At 37.8% G+C, this 15,287-nt stretch overlaps 1 protein-coding gene and 1 pseudogene across 4 annotated transcripts in view; both read left to right on the top strand.

The window, feature by feature from the left end:
- The window catches only part of ARHGAP6 (Rho GTPase activating protein 6), a 524,611-nt gene that overhangs the window by 326,748 nt on the left and 182,576 nt on the right, over positions 1–15,287 (top strand). The gene's annotated exons all lie outside the window — the stretch shown is intronic.
- The window catches only part of LOC107970924 (aspartate aminotransferase, mitochondrial-like), a 46,234-nt pseudogene that overhangs the window by 15,799 nt on the left and 15,148 nt on the right, over positions 1–15,287 (top strand).

The raw sequence follows: 15,287 nt of genomic DNA, 5'->3' as shown, positions 1-15,287 counted from the left end.
CCATGGGATACTATGCAGCCATAAAAAAGGGTGAGTTCATGTCCTTTGCAGGGACATGGATGAAGCTGGAAACCATCATTCTCAGCAAACTATCACAAGAACAGAAAACCAAACAGCGCATGTTCTCACTCATAAGTGGGAGTTTAACAATGAGAACACATGGACATAGGGAGGGGAATATTACACACCGGGGCCTGTCACGGGGTGGGGGGCTAGGGGAGAGAAAACATTAGGAGAAATACCTAATGTAGGTGACGAGTTGATGGGTACAGAAAACCTCTATGGCATGTGTATATCCATGTAACAAAACTGCACATTTTGCACATGTACCCCAGAACTTAAAATATAATAAAAAAATTTAGACAAGGAATACCTGCCCATTTGGGGACAAGCTGAATTTTCCAAGGCATCTGCAGAACTAGCCTTGGGTGAGAAGAGCAAAGTGTTGAAAAGTGGCCAGTCTGTCACTTTGTGGATCATTTCTGGAACTGAGGTTTAAGGGTTGGAGCCAGTTTTGTGCAAAGATTTTTAAAGTTTTTGAAGACAGAGATGTCTCTGTCCAAACCACCCTGGGGAAATCACACACCTATCTTCAGGGTAGCTGGCATGCAACTACAAGATTATCAATTCTATAACCCCAAGACTTGCAGTTTTGACTTCACGGGTGCTATGGAGGACATTTCAAAAATACCAGAGCAAAGTGCTCTTCTCCTGCATGCCTGGGACCCTCATGCAAAGCAGTGAAAGGAAATAATAATAGTGGCAAAGAAAAAGAAACTGCGTTCTTTGATATGGCCTACCAAGGCTTTGCCAGTGGTGATGGTAACAAGGATGCCTGGGCTGTGTGCAACTTCATTGAACAGAGCATTAATGTTTGTCTCTGTCAATCATGTGCCAAGAACATGGGCTTTATATGGTCAGTGTATGAGAGCCTTCACTGTGATCTGCAAAGACAGTGAATGAAACCAAAAGAGTGGAGTCAGTTGAAGATCCTGATCCATCCCATGTATTCCAACCCTTCTCTCAGTGGGGCCTGTATTGCCTCTACCATTCTGAACAGCCTGGGTTTGTGAAAACAATGGTTGCGAGAAGTGAAAATCATGGCCAACTGCATTACTAGCATGCAGACTCAGCTGATCTCCAACTGCAGTAAGGAGAGTTCCTCACACATCTGACAACACATGACTGACTAAATTGGCACGCTTTGTTTCACAAGGCTAAAGCCTGAACAGGTGGAGAAGCTAACCAAGGGGTTTTCCATCTGTATGACAAAGGATGACTGCATCCCTGTGGCAGGGATCACCTCCAGCAACACGGGTAATCTTGCCTATGCCATTCACCAGGTCACCAAGTAATGTCCCTGGTGTGAGGGAACAGATACAACTTTTCTGTCTTCAGCTGCTGCTACCGTGAGCTTCACATGGAGGATAAGGGAGGGTAGATGGTGGTGAGTAGATCTTTTTTTTTTTAACCACAGTGCGTAATACTGAGTGTTTGAATGCATTTCTCAGAAAAGAACATGTAGCGACATTGGGCAGAGGCATCTGTGGCTGGTATCTGGAACTTTGTGACTCTAAACCAAACTCTCCCCCATCTTTTTATCTCCAACTTTTCCGAAAGGGTTTACATGTGTGAGAAACTCATAGCACCAAAAAACTTGTCAATTATGCCACTGCAATATTTCAGAAGTTTTAACTGAAGCATCTTATGGTGTCAGGGGTTCTTCATGAGAAATAGCACACATTAGAGGCTTTGAGAGAAGACCTAGTTCTGTCATTAACAGTCAGCCTCAAGTTTGTCCTCCCATGATGGAGCAACCTTATCAACAGACCATATCGCAGAAGTTGTGTTTTATGAAAACCAATGAGTTTGCTGCCACTGCAGCAAGGAAAATAAAAGGTGCTTTTTCCTCTCATTTAAGAAAAAGAAAAGGCTATCTCTTCTCCTTTTTCATGCTATTCTTTTCCTTATGCACAAAGATTTTTAACTATCCTAGATTTTCATCCCATTCTACTGCTGGATTGACCATCTACCCTGTATTAGTCCATTTTCGTGCTGCTAATAAAGGCATACTGGAGACTGGATAATTTATAAAGGAAAGAGGTTTAATTGACTCATGGTTCAGCATGGTTGGGGAGGCCTCAGGAAACTTACAATCATGGTGGAAGGGGAAGTAAACAAGTCCTTCTTCACATGGCAGCAGCAAGAAGACTTGCTGAGCAAAAGAGGCAAAAGCCCCTTATAAAACCATCAGATCTCGTGGGAACTCACTATCATGAGAACAACATGAGGGTAACCATCCCATTGACTCAGTTACCTCCCACCGGGTCCCTCCCATGACATGTGGGGATTATGGGAACTACAATTCAAGCTGAGATTTGGGTGGGAACACAGCCAAAGTATATCAAGCCCCAACCTACTTGGATTTATTTAAGAATAAAGAACATAATTTTCTAATGACGCCATAGCCTTACTTTTCTCAGTGGAGAAGGTAACTGCAATTTATCTGAGCATCTTCTTCAATGATTGTGTAATTGTCTCCTGCTGGATGTTGCCTCTGCCCAGTTGGACATCCTCCTTTCATTGAATATGGAAAGCAGATTAGTGGTTGCTAGATTTAAGAAGATGATGAGTTGAGAGGGAGGTGCAAATAGCTGTAAAGGGGTAGCAAGAGGAATCCTTGTGGCAATGAAACTGTTCTGTGCCCTGACTATTGTGGTTGTCACACAAAGATACATATGTGATAAAATTGCATATAACTAAATACACACACATACACACATTCACACACAAATGATAACATGTAAAACTTGTGAATTCTAAATAAGATAGTTGAATCAATGTCAGTTTCCTGGCTGTGACATTATACTATAGTCATGAAAGATGTTACAACTGGGGGAAGCTGGGAGAAGAGTATAGGAGATGGCTCTATATTATTTCTTACAAATGAATGTGAATCCAAAATTATCTCAAAATAAAAAAGTTTAGTCTAAAATGCATTCATCAACATGAACTTGAGTCAAACCATCTTGGAAGAGAGGCACTTTGATGTATTCACTTCACAAAGCATAGGGATGAAGATCTCTGGTATTACCAGCAAGCCAAAACACATGACTTTCTGCTGTCTGTACCCTGTGGCCCTGCACTGTGGATAAGGGAATGTATGTGTCCTCTAGAACATTTTTGTTTTGATTGCTTTGTGTTTGTTTGCATCAAGAAAAAAGTTGCAAATTAATGAGAATATATGTGTATATCTCTAAGATTCATCAGCACCCAAAATACCAGAGCAAGCCAGACATCATAGGGAAGCCCTGAGCAGAATCTACAAAAAAGGATTGAATAATTTGATTATTCAGAGAAAGCATATTTCTAGGGGATGGATCTAAGAGTAGCTTGTTCATGAAAATGGTGGGAAAAACATAGCGGCAAGAGGGTCACTAGGTGGAAGTAATATGTCTAGTTTTTTTGAGAACCACACTTGAGCTAAACCTTTAAAATCCAATCAAAGAATGAAAATGAATAGATTAGTGTGAGGAGGTAAACGTATCATTTGAAAATAGCCTTGGACTTGGGTACTTTGCTCTCATTGATTTAGCAATATGCCCCATTTTGTTAGTTGTTTATACAGAGCTTCACAGTTTTAAAGTAAGCATAGCCAGTTATGTCTATGATTTCTCTGTATTCAGTTATATTTGCCCAGGAAAGTCTAATCAACAAACAGTTATCAGTTATCTTACCCATGACAACATTGTGAGATGTTGTGAGATGCCAAGAATAGACCACAAGAGCCTCTTTGTGATGGTCTCAGACCTCCAAAACCAGTAAAGAAGAATAACACAGTAAATCAGTAACATCTATAGCATTTGAATTCACATAGAGAATTTGTTTAGTGGGCCTGACTAAATGCCTTCACTTTGCAGCTTACAGAGGCTTGTGTTTATTCTGCCTATCTTAAGCATGGTTTTACTCATTTAGTGGGAGCAGTTGGCTCATGTCTTTTACCTATTTCATTTACTAACTCTAAGGGAGTCAAGAAGAAACTTCCCCTTTGCGCTCTAAAGGGTCACTGAAAATATACTGGCATGAGGCAGATTGATTAACAGAAGAAAAGGCATACACGTTTATTTAACTTGTATACACAGAAACCTTCGGAATGAATACCTAACATACAGGGGAAAATGGACAGTTGTCCATTTTTATGCTTAGGTTCAACAATATGTGGACAGCCATGTAGAAATGTGATTGGACAGAAAGGGTCTGATTTAAATGCTAATGGACTGAGTAGGGGAAACCCAGTAAGGCCTGTCCATCTAGATTATTCTTGGCCTCTCTGAGAAGCATTTCTTCCTTCTTGATGTGAGAGAGGACCCTGTCTGGAACAGGAGTCTTAGGATCTACAGTCAAACCAGTTAGGTCAGATCATTTCTTCATGGCCAGTTTTTACGTAGAATATTTTTAGGTTTTATGACTGACTTTCAGGAAAAGGCGTTCTGATTTGTATGATCTATCTTGGGGAAAAGGGATTCTAGTTTCCATGGCTATCCTTAGGGCAAAATGGGACTGAGAGGAGGACAGGAGAAGGTCAGGAGAAACTTTTGCTTCTGAAGCTGCTCAGCAGCAGTCTTCATTTTGAGATACTGTTTTCTGAGCCCCAACAAAATTCTTCTAACATGCTGAACATGTGCCAGGCACTATTCTAACATCCATGAGAATAGAGAGGAAAGGAAGAGAGGGATCCTGCAGCTTTCCAGTTGGGTGCTGAGATGATGACACCATTCACTGGGTGACTCCAGTTGATTTGCTAAATCTATTCTCTGCATTTTGACTCTGCCACCTTCTTACCGTGGGTCTATGAGCAAGTTTCTCCACTGTTCTATTAAATATCTGTGAAATGGGAGCAATGGTGGTGTTGTGATGATTAGATGAGTAAACACATCTAGAGCATAGAGCTCTATGCCTGGCACAAACGAAGCCCTCAGTTAATATTTGCGGGATGTGTAAAAGATTGTGTTTATCTGGTTTTCAAGACCATCCTCCTCAGAGACGCCAAGGAGATAGTTGCTATGCTTCCTGGAGTTCTGAGACCCACATGCATCTCGTTAACCCTTGAGAAATCTAGTGGGCTCTCAGAATTTTTAAAATTATATATTAATAAATTATAATTGTATTTATTTGGTGAAAAGTGATGTTATGAATTTTGAATACAATGTGGAATGATTAAATCGAGCTGATTAACATATACATCCCAAATATTTAATCTTTTTGTGATTAGAACATTTGAAATTTACTCTCTGTAATTATGAAATGTATGGTACTCAGTATTAGCTATATTCAACATGCTGTGCAGCAGATCTCAAAAAAGACTCAAATGTCTTCCTCGTTTCTGGGGCTTTGCACCCTTTAACCCCATTGCTGACATCCCCCAGCCTCACCAGCTTGGTGGAACACCTTGAGATGTGCTTATAACAGTAGCTGGGATGTAGTCAGTGCTAACAAATTGTTAGCTTTTGCTGTTGTGCATGTAGTTGTTGTTGTTATTGTAAAATGGTGGCTGGAATCCACTTGTGAATATGCAGTCATGTTACAAATGAGGATGTTTCTGTCAATAATGGACCACTTAGACAACAGTGGTCTCATAAGATTATAATACCATATTGTTACTCTACCTTTCTATGTTTAGATATGTTTAGATACACCAATACTATTGTGTTACACTTACCTACAGTATTCAGTATAGTAACATGCTGTACAGGTCTGTATTACAGGAGCAATAGGCTGTACCATCTAGCCTAGGTATGTAGTAGGTTTGTGTAAGTACATGCTATGATGTTCACTTCGTAGTCCACTAGGTCACTAGTAAGCCTTTCTGTACCTTTTTGTATGTAACTCTTTGTATATGTGCCACACTGTATGATAATGCTTAGGTGTTTGTATAAATACACTCTATGATGTTCACAATGACAGTTTTCTCAGGATATATCCTCATCATTGACACGTGATTGTACTTTAACAGAGATACAATTCTTGAACATATTGTTAGAAGGAGATGGGAGAAATAACAGAAATAAAGGTAGTGTCTTGAATTTTTCAATTATTAAACTAATCAATTCATTAAAACAGCTGTCATTAATTACTTAAAGTCAGGCAAGTGAGGGAAAGAATGGCTTGACGTTTTCTAATTTATCACTCTTTCCTGTTGCCCCTGGCTAAACAAACTGTGGCTGCTGCTACAGCTAAGTATGTCAAACTGTTGAATACCCAAGCCAGGCTTTTGAAATATTGAAAAATGACTACTCCCATGTTGATCCATAAAATCTTTACCATCTTACAGAGAGCTGATGAATCGTCTCTCTAGCACCAGGTTCACGAACTTCCCATAATGATCTCATAACTCTGGTGCCAACATTGCCCGGGCTCGGTAACCTTCATGAAATTTATTATTAAAGTTTGAAATTTGTTCTTGTGTAGGTGTAATGGGATTAGTCGAATTGCAAAGATGATAGGGCTGCTATTTACAGAAAAAGCTCCTTTCTAACACTTGCCTTTTCTAATGAGTCACCATAATACCTCTGTAATTACTACATTGATTGTCTTTTGCAGAATTAGATTTTTTTGTAACTCTGGGAGATTTTGATTAGAACATTCAGTTATTATGTCTGAAGAGTGATCTAGCTACATGAGTTAATAGTCTTTGGATTGAATGTGTTGAAAATTAAATTGAAATTAGAATTTTTGTACATCAAGGCTTCAGGTGCCCTTTAGCAACTTTGGGACACGAAGATATCTCCACACTCAGAAATAGGTTTTACTGAAAAGTTTTTGGTGGTGAAAAAAATAAAATACCTCAAACAAGCTGCAGAAACAAAGATTTTCCCAGAAATTCTCAACAACTATGAGGATAGACTAGAAGTTCTGCAAGGGCAGACACTTGTACATCATTAATCCTTGACAGAATTGGTAGGAAACCTTTGGATTTTAGCCAGTGTGGCAGAGTACCCTGAGACGTGACAGAAAAGAGTGATGGTGGTCAGGCACTGAATTCAGTTAACTGTTACCGGTTTCTAAGAACTCATCATGCATTCACATAGAATCTTTGTCAACTTCACAAAAATCCTAGTAGAGTGAGATTTTTATCCCCATTTTAAAAGTGAGCCATGTAGGTAACTCGCTCCCAAATTACTCAATAAATGCTGCATCTGAATTAGAATCTGTCGGAGGCTGGCTCCCCCATCTGGACTTCAGCATGACTTCATTAATGTTCCCTACCCTCTCCAGCCCTATGCTGGTCCACTAGTCACTGGTGTACCTTCCTATACCATAACTGTATCTCCCGTACAGAATAATAATGCTCAGATGTTTGGAGATGTATGTGCAAAGTTCAGAAATGACTTTAGACAACATTTTACCTTCCTTCACGATGAAATGAGAAAAATTAACACCAATCTAATACCAAAACAAAATAATTTACCACAAAAGTGATTTTCTTGTAATGTGAAGGATTCAATATGAACTATCACTGAATATGGTTTGAAAGGGTTCCATATTAATGCATGTCAGAGAAGCAGGCCAGATGCTGACTAAATCAGCAATGTCTTTGTTGATGCTTTTTGGCCTGTAAAGTACCTGTAAAGTACCTTTAAAACCCTGTAAAGTATCTTGTAATGGTGTAGAATAATCAAAGACTTGGGATAACTTCTGTGGTCACAAAGCCTGTTGTAAATGAATAACCAGGACTTTTGTTTTGATAAATCTAATCTACATTCCTCTGTAGCACATGATTATACTCAAAAGCAGGTTATGTTTGCCCCCAAATTCCTAGGTACCATTGTGAAGTCAGGCTCAGACCTGACTTTTTGATATCTTTTTACCTGAGCCCCTACATCCCTGGCACCAATAGAGGACATGGTAATAGTCACTAAATGAACCCACAATATCTGTGTTTAGGAGGAGTGACATTTTTTGGCTTATTGCTGGTATTCAAATGCCTCTTTACTCACCTATCTTTGACAACATCCCCCTGGATTATGGTACTCACTTAGTATGCCCTTCCCATAGGTGTTCAACATTCCAAAATTATTTGACACTTTGCAAAACATCCAGCAACATCAAATATTTTCCAATCTTTAAAGGGCTGAATTTAGTTTGGCCTTAGAACAAAACAATCTGATTGAAGTAATGCATACTAAAAAGTGAATGACTAATATGTTTTGTTTTGTATTATTTGAAATTTTAGACAAACTTTTCCCTTACAAGTCTTTAAAACGAAATGTGTGAGCAAGATTTTCTTTTCTTTCTTAGCAGGAATGAATGTCAGATGTCCTTTTCTTACTTCAACTTCTCTTTACTACCCCATTCAGAAACTTGACACCTTTCTCCTGAAGTGTTGATGACATGTAATCTAAAGAATATCTTGGACATTTAGGAAAATTAAACACATAAGAAACTTTTTTTTCCTTCCTAGCATGAAGTTTTCTATTTTTCCTTCCTTTGGGTGGGACAAAACATTAGTAACTTATACAGTGCTACTCCCTAATGTAAAATTATAAAGTCATTTGTATTTAGGGATGTAGGGGTTTTTTTTAGATTTAATGTGTACTTATCATGAAATCAGTGGATGATTGGGTCAAGTCTATGACATTATTTAACTAAGCGGTCTGCCATGGCATTATTTAATGAAATAATTTTTTAAAATGCTTTTATTTTACTGTAAGCCATTGAAGAAAAATTTTACTCAAAGTTTAACAAGTGTTTAGTTCATGATGAGGCATTTGCAGCTGTAAGCAATCATATTACTGTGCCATCATTTAGTTTTATGGAAAATGAAAACGTTTACTTAAGGCTGTTAAAAGTTTGTTTTTTAATAGTGCCTCCTAAGCAATACAGGCTATCACTTACTTTTGACATCGAGGGAAAAAGAGTTACTCAGATTCACTCAAGCTTTAGTTGTATTGATTTCTACGATGGGTTTTTCTTAGCATGTCACGTGATTCCTGTTTTATAGTGAAGGCATTACTTTGAGTCAATATCAAAGTACATGATCCCCTCAACCTTCAATTGTGTTTCCTGCTTTGTGAGGTGCCAACAATAGCAAGAAGGGGTAATTTAAATTCCGCTTTCCATAGGAAAAAAAAAAAATCCCGGCTGGGCGCGATGGCTCACGCCTGTAATCCCAGCACTTTGGGAGGCCAAGGCGGGTGGATCACCTGAGATCGGGAGTTCAAGACCAGCCTGACCAACATGGAGAAATCCTTTTTCTACTAAAACTACAAAATTAGCTGGGCGTGGTGGTGCATGCCTGTAATCCCAGCTACTTGGGAGGCTGAGGCAGGAGAATTGGTTGAACCCAGGAGGCGGAGGTTGCAGTGAGCCGAGATCATGCCATTGCACTCCAGCCTGGGCAACAAAAGCGAAACTCCATCTCAAAAAAAAAAAAAAAAGAAAGAAAGAAAGAAAAAGAAAAATCCCTTTGGTAAAACATTATATACTCTCTGAACAGGGATTCTCTTCACACCATTTTGAATTGCGTGCTTCTTGCCTTGTTGCACAGATTAAACCGGGAAACAATTTTATGTGTAGCAGGGTTTCTAAACCTCAGCTCTATTGACATTTGGGGGCAGATCATTCTTTTTTGTGAGGGGCTGTCCTGTGCATTGCAGGATGTTGAGCAGGATGCCTGGTTTCTAGCCGCTAGATGCCAGTAGCACCTTCCCCTCAGTTGAGACAACCAAAAATGTTTCCAGACATCCCTAAATGTCTTATTGGGTGTGAAGTCATCCTCAGTTGAGAGCTACTAATCTAGCAAATTAGCATATTTCTAGCAAAATAGCATAACTACTTTTAAAAATAAGTTTGGTCTAGGATGTTTTTCTCTTTCAAATGAGGTATATTTTAGATAATTTTCACTTCAATAATAAATAATAATTACAGAAACCAAAATACAGGTTTCAGATGTTATCTGTGTAGGAATGTGAATAACAGTGACAACATTTTCTGAAAGAATAATTTGTATGTAGAGACTAACAAAGGTGGTTTTTCTCATTTGTGCATTTAATTATGATACAATAATTTGATTATATTTAGTGGTAAATGGATAATCTTCATTAGAAAATTATACAAAGAAATGAACAATTCAGAAAAAAATAATAGCTTTCATATTTTGTCCTGTATTATTGAAGTAAGTATGTTTCACCCACTTGATATGCTTATTATTCTTAAAAATTTCCCACATTTCTTGGTAAATTTGAGTAATTCCTGTATTGTCAGTGAATACATTATAATTTTAATAGTGATTGATAAGCATTTTGATCTCTAGATTTATTATCATTAAACAATGCAGTCACACACTTTAAACAGAATTAGTAGAAACATTTTCTTATTTTTCTTATTTGGAACATTTATCAGACTAAAGAATTTTAAGTGAAACCAACCACTACTTTGTGCTGCATATATGAGAGCACTTCAAAAAGTTCATGGGACAAATTAAATTAAAAGATAAGAAATAATAAATAGAAACTTTCTCAGCATCAAGCTCAAGACACTTTTTTGATCAATGATACCAGCCATTTTAGTCCATCTCTAAAGAACTAAGGGTCCTGGGAATTTTACCATGTCATTGCAATCTTTTTTATTTTATTAACTGAAGACAAATGGGTGCCCTTTAGATTTTTTTTTTTTAAGATTAGTAAGCAAAAAGAAGTCAGAAGGAGCCAAATCAGGACTGGAAGGTGAGTGCTTAGTAATTTCCCATAGAGACTCTCACAAAATTGCCCTTGTTTGATAAGAGGAGTGATCCAGGAGCATTGTTGTAGTCATTTTTCTGCTAAAGCTTTGGCTAACTTTCCCAAAATACTCTCATAGTAAACAGATGTTAATTGAGTTTTGGCCCTCTAAAAAGCCAACAAACAAAATGCCTTGAGCATCCCAAAACACTGTTGCCATGACCTTTGCTCTTGACCAGTCTGCTTTTACTTTGACTGGACCACTTCCTCTTGGTAGCCACTGCTTTGATTGTGCTTTGTCTTCAGGATGGTACTGGGAAAGCCATGTTTTATTTCCTGTTACAATTCTTTGAAGAAATGCTTCAGGATCTTGGTCCCACTTGTGAAAAATTTCCTTCAAAAGCTCTGCTCTTGTCTGCAGCTGATCTAAGTGCAATGGTTTTGGTAACTTTAGGGCGTAAAGTTTGCTTGACTTTAATTTTTCAGTCAGAATTGTGTAAGCTGAACCAATTGAGATGTCTAAGGTGTTGGCTATTGTTTCTGCTGTTAATCATTGGTCCTCTTCGATTAGAGCATGAACAAGATGAATTTTTTTCCTCACAAATTGATATGGATGGCCTGCTGCTGTGGGCTTCATCTTCAATATCATCCCTTCTTCTTTTTTCTTTTTTTTTTTTTTTTTTTTTTGAAATGGGAGTTTTCACTCTTGTCACCAGACTGGAGGGCAATGGTGCGATCTCGGTTCACTGCAACCTCTGCCTCCCAGGTTCAAGCAATTCTCCTGCCTCAGCCTCCTGAGTAGCTGGGATTACAGCTGCCCACCACCAAGCCCAGCTAATTTTTGTATTTTTAGTAGAGACAGGGTTTCACCATGTTGGCCAGGCTGGTCTCAAACTTCTGACCTCAGGTGATCTGTCCACCTCAGCATCCCAAAGTGCTGGGATTACAGGCGTGAGCCACCACACCCAGCCCTCATCCCTTCTTAAAATGAGTTTTTCATTTGCAAACTGTTGATATCTTTGGGGCACTGTCCTCATAAACTTTTAATAAAGCATCAGTGATTTCACCATTCTTCCACCCAATCTTCACCATAAATTTGATGTTTGTTCTTGCTTCAATTTTAGCAGAATTCATGTTTCCCTGACAGGGGCTCTTTTCAAACTGATGTCTTATCTTTCTTAGTGCCTCAAACTAGATCTTGTTAAGGCAGGTTATAACAAGTTAGTAAGAATTTATTTTGGTGTAATATACATTTGCATATTTTCTATGAACTTTTTGAAGTCCCCTCATACTTTCTCTTTGTTCATTTTACTAGCATGTTTGACTAAGATAAGTTTTAAGGACAAAAGTATGACTTGTATGGTTTTTATAATTAAGTATTTCTGTAATATTCCACATTATTGCCAGTTCTGTCCAGGGAGAAGTTTTTCCAGCTCATTCCTGAATAATTGTTACAAACCATTCACATTCATCTAAGGTATTTCTGATAACTAATATCCAAACCTTCAGAATTCAGGGTATACTATGCTTAGCAATATTACTTGGAGCTTCTATTCAAACAGCAGAAACAGATTGTTTTCCTTTATCCAAAATATAATATAAGTTACATCATGTAAAGCAGTGATAACATTTTGGGTTAAACCCCAAATCACAACTTCTGGGTGAGAATCCTTCAAATTTTAATATAATCAGCAGAAGCATTCTAGTAGAGTTTAAAAATGTTTATACCTAAGAAATAGTCACTCCAGATTTGTCAATCTATTGTGCTTAAATATGAAAAATGTGTACATACAACACTTAGGCAAAATTCACAGAATGAGTTCTGTATGAATATAACATTGTGGAAAATTTTATCCTATTTACCACATCAATTGATCAAATAAGTTTATGTGAATGTATGCTATCCTGGGAGGCCAAGGCAGGTGGATCACCTGAGGTCAGGAGTTCAAAACCAGCCTGGCCACCATGGTGAAACCCCGTCTCTACTAAAAATATAAAAAATTAGCCAGGCATGGTGGTGCATGCCTATAATCCCAGCTACTTGGGAGGCTGAGGCAGGATAATTGCTTGAACCTGGGAGGCAGAGGTTGCAGTGAGCTGAGATCATGCCATTGCACTCCAGCCTGGACAACAAGAATGAAACTCTGTCTCAAAAAAAAAAAATATGCTATCAGTGTTTTTCACTGGGGGAATTTTGTACCTCCCCCCAGGACACATTTGCCAATGTCTAGAGACTTTTGTGGTCACATTTGGGAGGGGTGATTTGCTACTGGCCAAGGATGCTGCTAAACATCCCACAGTTTAGAGGACAGCAACACCCACCACAAAAACAAGTGATCTCGCCCAAATAGCAAGAATGCCAAGATTGAGAAACTGTGTACTGTAGAGATGATCAATAAAATGTTGTCTTTATTCTCCAGTGATTTTCTTGAGATGTTCTTCAGATTTGGGACATTTTGCAAATGCTAACTTGCATCACTGTATCTGTGGGTATGCCAACAGTCTTACTCACATATGTCACGTCACAGCAGAAAGAAAAGATAATCTCTTAATTGTCCCTTTATCTCATTTTCCAGAGCGCCACTTTAACTGCAATTTCTTCACAAAGATTTCTCACCAGGAAACTGGCAGCTGTAATATTTATGATCAGTTTCTTTTTTATTTTTAATTTGTTTTAATTTTTAATGTTTATGGGTACATAGTAGGTGTATATTAATGATGAAAGTGCGCCATTCCTGTGGCAAATGTTTTTGAATTTTTGATGCAGACTTGTTTTGAATATCTGCTTTGTGCTTTATTTGTACACTTTAGAATCTTTTCTTTTTGAATAATATGAAAATTGCTATAATGGCTGTGGCTAAACTATGCATTTTTGGTGTGATGGACAGTTACAACTTCTTTTAACACAGGCTTATTTTTAATAGGATAACATTGAATTTGAAAATGTGTGCGTATATGTGTGTGGCTGTTGAAGTTCTGGGAGCTCAGATCTGAGAGCCAGCAAATTTAGATGTATTATTTTATTCAATCATTCATTTTATTGAGAAGTTACTTGTGAGTAGCATTTATTGCACTATTTTTATATTCAAAATATTACTATTTTTAGAAAAGGTACTTATTTTGAGAAATGTTCACTTTTCCTGCTTTTTATACTTACTTTTACATCAAAATACCACTGTGCAACTAAATTTGTGCCCAATTGAACAAATTTTTAAATAAATTAGAACTACAGGCCAAATTGTTACATTAGAAAACACTTAGAAATTGTTACCATTTCTTCTATTTTGTTGCTTCCAGTAAATTTCCTTCATGGCACAATTTACAAAAAGTAATAAATATTGAACATGTATTTAACATTAAAAACACCGCTTACATCCATATACAGTTATGGCTCTTAAAATGCAGACTTTTGTATTGTAGCAGTCTATGAGCTGTCTCTTTTGCAAAATATTTTTCTTTGTAGTAACAGCTTTATTTCAATGTTGGCTGACTATATCTTTTATTCAGTGACTATTTGCTGAAGTATTTGCAACTAGGGGCATTTTGGATGTTTAATGGGAACAAGGAGAACTTATATATAATTGGAATTATTCCATAAGGTCTGAGTGTGTGTATGCATGTGTGTATGCATGTGTGTATATGTAGGTGTATGTGTATATATATACACATATATGTGTTTGCGTTTATATATGTGTGTGTGTGTATATTATACACCTGTGTGTGTGTAGAGAGATATTTTCTTTGAATTGAGCAAAACACACATCTCCCTTTTCTTCATTAGGGCACAAGATTTTTTCCTATTCCTTTAACTATTCTGTTCTGATACCATAAAAGCCATTCACAATAGGTTGTAGGTGGCTGTAATTTATAATCCTTTCAGTAGTAAAATTCATCATCCCTGGGATTATTCCCTCTCTTGTCACACGTTAATTCCTGGCTCCAGATTGTCTTTGCTGTGACTTCATCTGTAAAGATTTGCTTCCCTTTTCAATGTCCGCCTTTTGCTTTCTGGAGATATAACCTTTGTTTCTCAAGATCTGAATGCATGGAATATGAAACTTTCCCCAACTCCACCAGCACAAGTGACCTCTTTCTCTCAACTCTGCAGTTGTTTATCCATTAAAATTACCAATTAAATTTCCTTTTATACATGTCTTGTCTCCCACTAATTGGTAGCCGCTGAGGTCTGAGACAGCACAGCCCATATTCTTTAACTTGACCCTGAGGAGATGCCGGTCTAGCTTTTATTTAGGTTAGGGTTGGCATCTGAGGAACTGTGTTCCTATTGCATGCTGCAGTCATGAGCTAACAGAATGCTTAAATCAAAAGCTGTCAACCTAACATGAAGAGGCATCCACAGAGCTGTCTCTGAGAAGCTTTATTCTTTGACTCACATCTCCAATGTGAGTAATGTGGTTGAAACCTAGCAAAGTCAAAATTTACTTGAAGTGATATGGTGGATCCGGTGCTGTAGATGATGATTGTAGACCTGAAAAAAAGAAGTTACGCGAATAACATCTGCTTTTCTGTGTGATATTTTCCCCCCCAGCTGTTTAGAGAATTAGAAAT

The sequence above is a fragment of the Pan troglodytes genome, chromosome X (assembly GCF_028858775.2).
Source record: "Pan troglodytes isolate AG18354 chromosome X, NHGRI_mPanTro3-v2.0_pri, whole genome shotgun sequence".
Taxonomy (NCBI): Eukaryota; Metazoa; Chordata; class Mammalia; order Primates; family Hominidae; genus Pan; species Pan troglodytes.
This window is presented reverse-complemented; position numbering and strand designations above follow the sequence as displayed.